The sequence below is a fragment of the Lissotriton helveticus genome, chromosome 9 (assembly GCF_964261635.1).
Source record: "Lissotriton helveticus chromosome 9, aLisHel1.1, whole genome shotgun sequence".
NCBI classification, from domain to species: Eukaryota; Metazoa; Chordata; class Amphibia; order Caudata; family Salamandridae; genus Lissotriton; species Lissotriton helveticus.
In genome coordinates, this window is record NC_136070.1 from 575,542,854 (window position 1) to 575,553,472 (window position 10,619).

General features: G+C 43.6%; 1 long non-coding RNA gene across 1 annotated transcript; it reads left to right on the forward strand.

The window, feature by feature from the left end:
- Positions 1-316: 316 nt before the first annotated feature.
- On the forward strand, positions 317-10,178 carry LOC144782850 (uncharacterized). The gene is made up of 3 exons (XR_013601288.1): positions 317-659; positions 9,262-9,412; positions 10,081-10,178. It is a non-coding gene; the product is annotated as an uncharacterized LOC144782850 (long non-coding RNA).
- Positions 10,179-10,619: the final 441 nt, after the last annotated feature.

Consider the following 10,619-nt stretch of genomic DNA (forward strand, 5'->3'; position numbering starts at 1 on the left):
TGTGAGCAGGGCCAGCGAGGGGCTGGTAGGCGACGGAGATCGCTGAGGTGCTGACAGGATTCCTTCCCGAAGATCAGCAGTGGCGCAGGAAGGCGTAGGCTGGGGTGCCGAAAGAAAGCAGCGGAGCTGTGAGCAAGCCGCCGAGGGTCTGAAAGGCGCCGGCAAATCACCTCAGGGGTGGAAACCCTCAAGCCCAGGCACTCCTCCCACAGGAGAGGTTGCGGGACCCAGGGAACGCCACAACCACCAGCCACAGACCGCAACCGACCCCAGACTCACCCTCAGGGGCACAGCAGCCAGGGATTGAGGCTATACAGGTGGGTGGCACATCAACGGAACATCACGCAGCGATCCGGGGGCCTGCGACAGTCCTGATCACTGCAGTCACCGGAGCACTGTAGAGTCTTGGCACACCTTCACATGAGGGAATACTTTAAATGAGACTTCCACTTAACCGGGATGTTTGGACAGCTCCTGAGGTAGACACTGTCGTACTTCTCCCTCGAATAAGAGACACTTCTCAGGAATAGAACACTTCAAATCTGAAGAATCACCATGCGGGCACGCAGGAAGGAGAGAGTAAAGAAAGGGGAGATGACAGAGAAGGCCCCCTTCACCAATTCATCGCCAGTGTTGAAACGATGAAACTCTCAGGCAGGGTGAGTAAGAACGTCTTTATTCTGTCATCCACTCTCCGTACTTGACCGGCTGTCCAGCATTCCACAGTGAACTCTCAAGAGGAAAGTTCCAACAGGGTACAGGGGGCGGGGGAGAGAGGAACGTACAAAAGGGAAAGAGAAGGAGAAAACAACAGAGAGAAAAGTAATAAGGGGAAAGAAGGAAGATTACAACACCTATACTTACCTTATACTTACATATAAAAAACATATGCTTTTACCATTCATGCATTTACAACGAATTTCATTGTAAAAGCATGCGTGGTAAAAGCATATAAATGTAATGCTGTGTGTTGTAATGGCATTGCGGAGTAATGGTATTTGCGTTGTCATTGTATGCAGGATGTTGGTATGAGGATAAAAGATTCATTGTAATGGTTGTTTACCTTCTGGTGGGTTGGAGATGCGAATACCCTTCATCAGTTTGCACACCCATGGGTGTTCTCCCACCATGGTATCATTAATTAGAACATGACCTGCAGAAATTGCAGACATGTAGTATTGATCGTTCTATAAGCCAGTCCTAAGTTGGCTCTTTTGGAGATGAGTTCAGGGTATGGATAATTCCTGCCCCTCTGGGCTCCAGGTGTTTTTCCACACACCAACAAGACCATTTCCTCTAAGCCATTCTATAGTATTTGATGGTACTCTCTGTCCATACGTGTTTTATTAATTCTGTAGCTCATTCTGAAAGTTTGTTATCCATCTATCATCTCCTGACATCTGCCAAGCCATCAGATTCAGATGTCCCTGCAGAGTCATGTGATGCTGGAATGATCCTGTAATCCTGTAGAATTCCTGGGAATGTCGGCAGGGCAGTCAGTCGCTCCTGTGACAGTTCCATTAGGTTCAGGAATCACAGCTGCAATGTCCAAGTCAGAGGCACCAGAAAAAAAGTAACCTTCGTCTGACTTTTGCCGCCACTCTGGTGATCAAAGCGAAAGGTGGAAATGTGTAGTTCTGGTTGGTTGACCAATCTGGGAGAAATTCATTCACTGCTGCTGCTGTAGCGAGGCTATTGAGAGTTCAGTGTGGAGGCGAAAAGCTTTGTCTCGCAGGGACCCCATCTGCTCATCACAGCCTACAAGACTCTGTGGTTAAGTTTCCATTCTCTGGAGTCTGTGCTGTACCTGGAGTTCCACCTGATTCTGCTGACCCAGGACATATTCTGCCCTTACCAAAATCGGTTTCTCCACACACAAATGCCAGAAGTCCTTCAGCATCTCCATGAAATTTTAAGATCTCTACCTCCCAGACGGTTGATGTATCTCCCATCTGACCATTTTCAGAAGCACATAACAGGAGACCTTGTCCTTGGCCATGGATTTTATCGCAAAGGAAGTCTCTAGAGGTTCCAAACAGTTTATGTGAAGCTGCAGTTCTTCTTCCAACCCTCTTGCGCATATCAAGATGTTTCCACACCTGCCCCCCCAGCCAAATAGGCTTGCTTCAGATTCTATAATCAGATACAGAGAGGACCCGAAGGTCTCTCTCCCACTCCACACTTCCATATGCTCCAACCACCATTGGTTCTCCATCTTGGTTTCCTGCAATAGCGGAATTCATTGAGAGTAGGTCATCTTTTCCTTAGGTATGATACAGTGAGTCTTTGAATGGCCCTGTAGTGCAGTGGGCTCGAAAAAACGTCTGGATTGATGATGAAAGTAGTCCCACTGTTCTGGCCAGTAATCTTAGAGATATCATGCCACTCCTAATGACTGTCCTGTGTTCTTTCTTGATCTTAGTTATTTTCTTCCCTGGAAGACTGAACTGATGCAGCGTCTATGACAACATCCAGGAAGGACATACTTTGACCCAAGGGATGGAGGATATTTCTATCTAACCGTCTATAATTTCTTTTAACCTTTCCTCGATTTTTAATTGGGGAAAATGGCTAATCCTTACAAGAAGATTCTCCTGAGGCCTTACCCTGGGTTGGGTGTCAATTACTCCAGGTAGCTCCTTAATCTGTTCAATTAACTGGTCATTGAGTGACGTTAGTGCTTCTGCCAGTGGCAGAGAAATAGAGGTTCTCTGGGGTGTTTTAGTCCGCTGCAGGCCATTCCTCCTCGTCCCCATCAAAAAAGTGGGCGTACTCATGGTCCTTGACAGATCGCATAATTATTGTAGGACAGAAACAGCAGGCTTAGTCTGTCGGTTAAATATGATGTACGCTTATGATTTACTGGGCACTGGTGCTTCGATAGATAGATCCTAAAGGACCAGATGCAAATCTTTAATCCCCTTAGGGGAAACATTACCACAAAGGGGTATAATTGTGTGGAGGGGAAAGCCTAGCGGCAGTATCACTCCCCACAGAGACCCCTCTGGGCGTGTTGAGTCAGAAAAACTGACCACACTGAGATAGTTATACGGCTCTAATACAACAATGACATCATGTCTTTAGCAGGGATGTAGAGGGTCTGATTTGCACTGCAGATCCTGCAGTAGCAGATGGCTGTATATGAATGAGAGTCCTCTTAGCATCATTTCCACATTGATTCATTCCTGCTCACGACACGCTTGCTATGGAGAATTATAGCTATATGGTCTACTCAGTGGCAGTTCTGTGCAAGACATACTATTCACGCAACCTTGATAGGTTTGTCTCTGGCAAATTTTAACCCAGACCTGCTGATGATCCCCTAATAACATGGGATCGAAAAGCCATCAACTGTTTGCATCAGACCCCTTTCTTATTGTGATGCCCATTTACGGGTTATGTATATATTTGATGATACTATGTATTTTGGAACTTGCACATATGTATCACCGAGTGTGAGTTGCAAGCACTTTCTTCACCCACCTGATCACTATTCTGATTGGTATTTTAATGGTTGTGTTTTATACAATGAGTAATACAAAGAGTTTCTTTAAATACGATGAATCCTCTTTTCTTTATTATTATTAACACCGTAGGTACCACTGTTCCTAAAAAAAATGCAGCTTCAGATGGGTGCCACATTAGGAACGGCATTCTCGCTTCATTTGTTTTAACCTAACCAAGAGAACTACCAGATTAAACATAACTTGGAATCCATTAGACAATTTTAATTTTATTTCACCACACTTTATTACACTCACTCTACCCTACATGTTTCATGCCCTTACACATATATATTTCATCACGGCAAAAAATAAAAAGATCTCTGACCCGGAGACCCTTTGCGGGGCCCCTAGGTCAAGGCAGCGCCGTGCCTAAGAGGACCACGCCTTATGATGAAGCCTGACATTTTTTGGGGTGTGTGAGGGTACCAAGAAATAATCATCAGAATCCCCTAGGATTCATCAACTGTTCCTTTTTCTTCCTTCCTTCCTTCTTTCTTTCCTCTGCAGGAACAGTATCTCCATTCAGTAGAGTTAAAGTGTTTCAGAACATGGGTATTGGGCCTCTAATTGCTCCCAGACCCCCTTTCTTGTGTATATAGTTTTTTTTGTGACACTGATAGAAGTGATTTGAATGCCATTTTCTCTGATAACCCCTTCTTGTGAATACACAGTGATTCTTGTTCAGCAGGACTTATTGTACTTGAGTATCAGTATAGGAAAACAATCAACTAATAGGAAACATGTATACTTCCTCTTCTCCTTTCTCCAGGTCTTTCTCACTCAAAAGACCCAGAGAAGGTAAAGGTGAGGAAGAGAAGGAAAGAATAAAAAACTGTGAATTATGGTTTGTCTGTGCTGAATAAGATCAACCAGACTCAGCTAGCAATGTAGCAACAGAACAGCAAGTTATATATTCACATGTGTCGGACTCTGCTAGCAGCAAAGAACCATTAGCTCCAGTGGAACAGAGAAGAAAATATATTACAAAAGATATGCTCCCCGAGCTATAGGCAAAACACAAATATAAACCCTCAGGTCTGGAAATATTACTGATCTTGCTGGTGACGGGGCCACCACCCAGGAGAGTTCCTTTCTTATAATGGTTTCCCTCACCCACCAATAGTGTCATGCTTCATCATTGGGGAACCTCCTCGTATCGTGATGCCTAGTCATGATACGGGCTACAACTCCCTCTCTGAGAGGGGAGAGCTCAGGGATGTTTTTCATACTAAGGGAGGTATATACTAAATGCCAAATAGTGGAGCTCGGGTGGTGAGAGCAGCAAAGCAAATTAAGAAAAAAGTGACTAAACTTACTACAGGGTTCGCTACAAAATCTTTAATAGGGCGACCCTGTGCTAGGATTAAAAAACAGCTTAGCACTGCAGGACTAATTAAACCTGCTCATGTGTCACAGAGGTCGACATGTTTCAGCCAATGACCCAGCTGGTGTTGCAGCTTTCTTCAGGACCTATGGGTGCTCCTGCTCAAGTGTGCTCAAAACAATACAACGAACAATGTAAGTAAGTAAGTAAGGAAGTAATTTATATTTGCATAGTTAATTAAAACCATTGCAGTACAAAATAAACTTTAAAAATAAATCTGCATGCATTGATAAAACAGTATATCATAATCACGGGTTTACGATCCTTTTTTTTTTTTTTTAACATAAAAATATATACTTTTTTTAGTGACCTTAAGTGAAAATAGATACAGTTCTGTACACCCAGTATATCATAATTCACAATTGTTTTCCTTTTTTAAATCATAAAATGTATACTTTTTAGCGACCTTAAGTAGAAATAGGTGCAGTTTTGTGTTGTACTACTATCTAAACGGCAATTAAGAGTCAAGTCTTGTCATTTTCCTTTCCACCACCTTCATAAATTTCACAAAACTACAGTTCAGCTGTAGATCAAGGGGTGCAAAGCAGGCAAGAACTGCTAGTCTTCGTGTGCGTATCCCACGCTGATTAAAATGGCATTTGAGCAGATTTTTTTGTTCTTCCAATAGGTTTTCACAGGAGCATATCCAATGGAGCATATCCTCTGGCGCTGTACCACATAACCGACAAAGGGAGCCCAACTTATCCCTTAGCCAGTGTGGAAAATGCCGGATACAGGGTAACAGGCCCAACCTGTACTTTAGAAACTTCATTTTAACTGATTTAGAATAGCCCAATTCAAGGTAGCTCTGTGGTGCTTGTGTGGGATACGAGTTAAGGGTCATCCAACTATGTAACCTTTTTCGTGAGGGATGCCTTGTCTTCAACCCACGAAAGATGTTTGATTGTTTTCATAACCAATTTTTTAAGTGTTCTATGGTTAGTGGGGGTATCCCAAAGCTGATTTAAGGCAATTTTTCGCCAGGTTGCTTTTGACTTACTTGGCAGTTGGTGAGGCTGAGTGTTGCTCTAACTCCATCCATAGATAATCATTTAGAGTTCCTTGTTTGGATTTTCGCACTTTGTCCCAGGTGGTTATGTACGCCCCCTGCCTTGCCAGGAGCTGCTTCTGGACGCCAAACTCAAGCCTGATTTGAGCCGGTGAGGTTTGTTTGGGCAAGTTAAAGATAATCCTGTATGCAGCTATGACTGTACTATCCAGAGTCTTTGCATCTCTGCCTCTCTGTACTTCGCTCCCGTACGTAATTGTTAGCAGAAGTTTCGCTCATATTACTTGTACCAGTGGTAGGAGAGATGGGCCAGTAAGTTTGCTGTTTAGCGCTTTTAAAGAGATTGCTAAGGCAAGGCCTTTGCAACCGATGCTTGTCTTCTGTACAGTAAACTTACCAGTGTTATCTATTTTTACTCCTAGATATTTATATACTTGCGTATCCTCAATACGAGCATTGTTCCAAAACCAGGTAGATGATTTTTTCCTATTCTTGCTGATTGTCATTGACTGTGTTTCTCCAGGTGTACGGTCAGTTTGTTTGCTTCAGACTAGCACTGTGTAGCATTCACAAGGTGTTGTAGCCCTACTTTTGTGTGGCTGATTAGGACTATGTCGTCCGCATAGAGAAGACACAGTAATAATAGCCCTCCTAACTTGGGGGCGTGAGAGTTACAGCTATTTAGGATCGGAATAAGGTCACCTAGAAACAAATTGAATAATGTGGGGGCTAAAACAGAACCCTGTTCGAGGCCTTTGTTGGTTGGTAGGCATCTCGACAAAGTGATCCGTCACCCAATTTTATCTGGACCCATGTCTCCGTATGAAGGTTGATCAGCAAGTCTAACAGAGGCCTCCGTATCCCCCAACTATTCAATTTGGACCATAAAATGTTTCGATTTATGTGGTCAAAGGCAGCTTTATAGTCTATAAAACAGAAATGAATGGGCATTTTGGTTGATTCAGCCTTGTCTATTGATATACCCATAGTTAGGATGTTAGTAGTGGTCCCAACTGATTTAGCAAAGCCAGCCTGATTAACTGGAATTAGGGATTTCCCTGTAGCCCAAGCCCGCAGCTCCTCCAAAAGTGTGTCTGCCAAGTACTTGGCCTCGTTGTTCTTTAGGGCCACTTGTTCCCAGACTTAAAAATTGGAGCGATGATTGAGCCCTTCCAGGAGCTGGGCAATCTGTTAAAGTGTCTTATTTCCACGAATAAAGGCTTGAGCGCTGTTGCCCATTCATTCTCATCTTGTTTATAGAAGATGGGCAGAATTCCGTTCGAGCCTGGCGCCCCCTCTCTTCTTCCTTTTTTAAATTCGGCGCTTAATGATGTTTCATGTATATGAGAATCCGTCATTTGTGGTTAAAGTTTGACCTTCTGGATTGCTGGCTCCCCTCTGGAATGACTGTACTTTATTTTTAACAGAGCTTCTTATCACATTGCCAGTTTCGGTCTCCAGTTTGAAATCCATGTCCTGATTGAAATTATTCCTAGGGTGGCTTGCCCATACTTCTTCGGTAATATTAGAGGAAACTCCGTCATGCATAGGTCCTATAAAGTGGTTTAAAGTTTTCCAAAAACTTGCTCCATCGTTCCGTTTGGTGTCAGAGTGTAGTTTTGCCCACATATTGTCCTCCACTGATCTGTTGGCTTCCCATTTTGTTTTTTTCAGTATCGCCTTTTGTCTCCGTAAGAGATCATGTTTCACTATATCCATAGGATTATACTGGAGTTGTCTCATTGTATGATAAATTGATTTTTTTATACACCTGAGCTTCTCTTTATACTCTTGTGTAAAGTGTATCTTGTTGATGTGGCCTGATTGGACTTGTGGCTTGGATCTTTTAGCGTAAGGTGCCATAGATGTTGTAAAGTGTTCCCATTTCTCAACTTCATTAGATCCGGTTCTAGCATTGAAATGCTGCTTTGCCTTTTCCTGTATGATTTCGTCCGTTGCTGCTGAATACTTAATTATTTTGTAGTTGATTGTGTAAACTGGCTCTTTCGGCACCAAGGATGGCTCAAATTTAGGTTTGCTAATTTTAAGGACAATTTCTTGGGGACAGTGACCGCTAACAGCTTTTTCGCCTATCTGAAATGAAATCATATGTTGAAATAAAGGCAGTGAGATAAGAGTGTAATCCAATATAGAGTTGATTCTTGTTGAGTGAAATGTAGAGGCTGGGGGATTATCTCCAGCAAATCTTCCATTTAATGCTCTGCAGTTGAAAAATTCGAGGTCCTCTAATATCTGCTTACCTAATTTGGTTTGTTTGGAAACTTGCGGCTTCCCTTGTGATGGTATATTCCAAGCTGAATTTTGAGTTAGAATCTCGTCACCTGACGAGATCCCCATGAGATTTGAATTAAAGTCCCCGGTGAGCATAAGATCTGTTGTAGGTCTTTCCCAATACACTCCTCCACGCAATTGCATAATTCTTTCACTGCCTTTGCTTTCCTTTTTGGATGGATATAGGCATTGATCACGGTAAGGTCTATTCCTCCTATTCCTGATTTCAGTTGTGAGATAAGAAGGTTTATTGTCACTGACTCTTAAGAGGTTGGTCCAACTTCCTTGACCACATGGGCACTTGTGGCCGATACATAGGTTACCGTATTTTGCCATCCTTATTGCACCGGTAAAGAAGCGCAAAAAAAACAGAAGTTGGGGGGGGGGTCTGCTTGCCAAGTTTCATGTAATGCTATAATGTCAAAAGATCTTATATAGCTAACAAAATCTATGTCAGACATTTTTGGAAGCTAGACCATTGACGTTCCATGAACATATTCGTAGATGTTTATGCTTGCTTGATCTTAGATGTGCGTTGGTGTGTCAATTTGTATGTTAATTTGTCGTTCTAGCGATCCATCTTAGTTCAGTAGATCCTGTTGGTGATGACACGCTGTTTTGGATGTAATAGTATATACAAAACCATCCAGTGATCCCACGGAGCATCTGAGGGTGAAGGATTCACTGACGATACATGTGATTTTCTATGATGGCTGCATAGGATAGATACCCCTCTGCTCCTTGAGCCCCATGCCTAGGATGATGGAGGCATGACAACCGACAACAGCGAGTAAGCCTTTCCATTGATGTGGTTTCTGAATACTTTGACGTGTAGCATGTTTAGTGTAACAGTCTACTTAGTTCACCCTCTCACGAAGAGGTCCGACACATTTCTGTGACATACTGAACACAGGAACAAGAAGGGCCCTGAATTCCCTCCAGCAGACCTGCCTAAAATAGAGACAGGTCTACTATATTCATGCATAGAATTGATCGCCTTGCTTGTACACTAACCATATAACCTTGTTGTTTTTAAAGACAACATTTCTTTTCATATATGTCTTCCACAGGTACCCCCTGTTCAGCTCTCAGTTGTTGCCAGTTATAAACACCCATCCACAACCTGAACTCACACAGACACCTTGAGCCAACCCATAACAGAATGCACTATACAGTACAGAAACATCCCGGAAAAATCCAATAGTCTTATATAATGCAGATGTAAGTAAAATGTAAACATTGCTGAGGGCAACATCTGTTTTTAGGTCTTGCCCACTACACTGCGCATGCGCTGTCTGTTGTGAGATGTATTGTTAGCTTACAGTGGGGTAAGAGTCCTTCCACTGCTTACCACTGGTTGACTTCATTGTCACTCCCATTTGCTTGCTTCTTATTCCTTAGCCAGGGTGCACATTCCTTCCTCTACTTGTGTTTACCCCTCCCCTGGAGCCTATCCTCATTACCTGTGTCTTTCCACTGCTCATTTTTCAGGCGCTTCTTTTTTCTTTTTCTTTATGCACTTCACAAGAGTGCATGTGTTTTACCGCTGTCTCCCTAGTGTCCTTCTCTTCCCCCACCACATTCCATGTTGCACTCTCTCTCTTGCTCATGCACTTCTCCTTGTCTGCTCAGATTGCTCTCACGCCCACTTCCTTTTCCTCCCACCAGGCTCCACATTGCTTTCCACCCCACTTCCTTCATGCAGCTTCCCTCCCTGTGTTCTCCCTGTTGCTTCCACGACTTTTGCGCCATGTTGCTTCTGCCCCACCCTGTGTTACTTCCCCACCCCATCCACTGTGATTCCTCTGCCTTCTGTTTTGCTTCTCTCTCCCGCGCTCCACATTGCTGTCTCTCACTCATGTTTCTCCCTTTGCGCTTGACTCCCATAGAAGCTGAGGATATTCAGATCTGCTTTGCCAGGGGGCAAATGACCTGCACAACTTTTGAATCTACTTTGCTGAGGAACAAATACTGCAGCTACCATTCTAAGGCATTGTGGAGGCACCAAAAGCCCCCAGACCTACAATAATGGCCGGGGTGTCACAGTGGAGGTGAGGCCCTCAGATTTCTTTAACTGAAGTGCACAACTCCCCCCTCCGACACACAACACCAGTTGCGCTCCTGCCCTCCCAGAGACGTTTCAGAGTGAGTGCTGCTAAGGAGCAATGGAGTCACTCCTTTCTGCTCTACAAGGGTTAGATTTAATCCATGGACCCAACAGTTTTACAATATCACAATTTTTAGGTCTTGTCTATAAGACGGCTTTGGCTGATGTCGGCCAAAGCCTGTTGTGGACCACAGTGCACAATATGATATAAAAAGAGGAGGGTCTATAAAAGGAGCATAACTTAAAGCATGTTAACTTCAATCCTCCTGTGCTGTATAGCACATGCTGCCTGATCAGCATTTGGTGTTTCTTTGTGAGGTT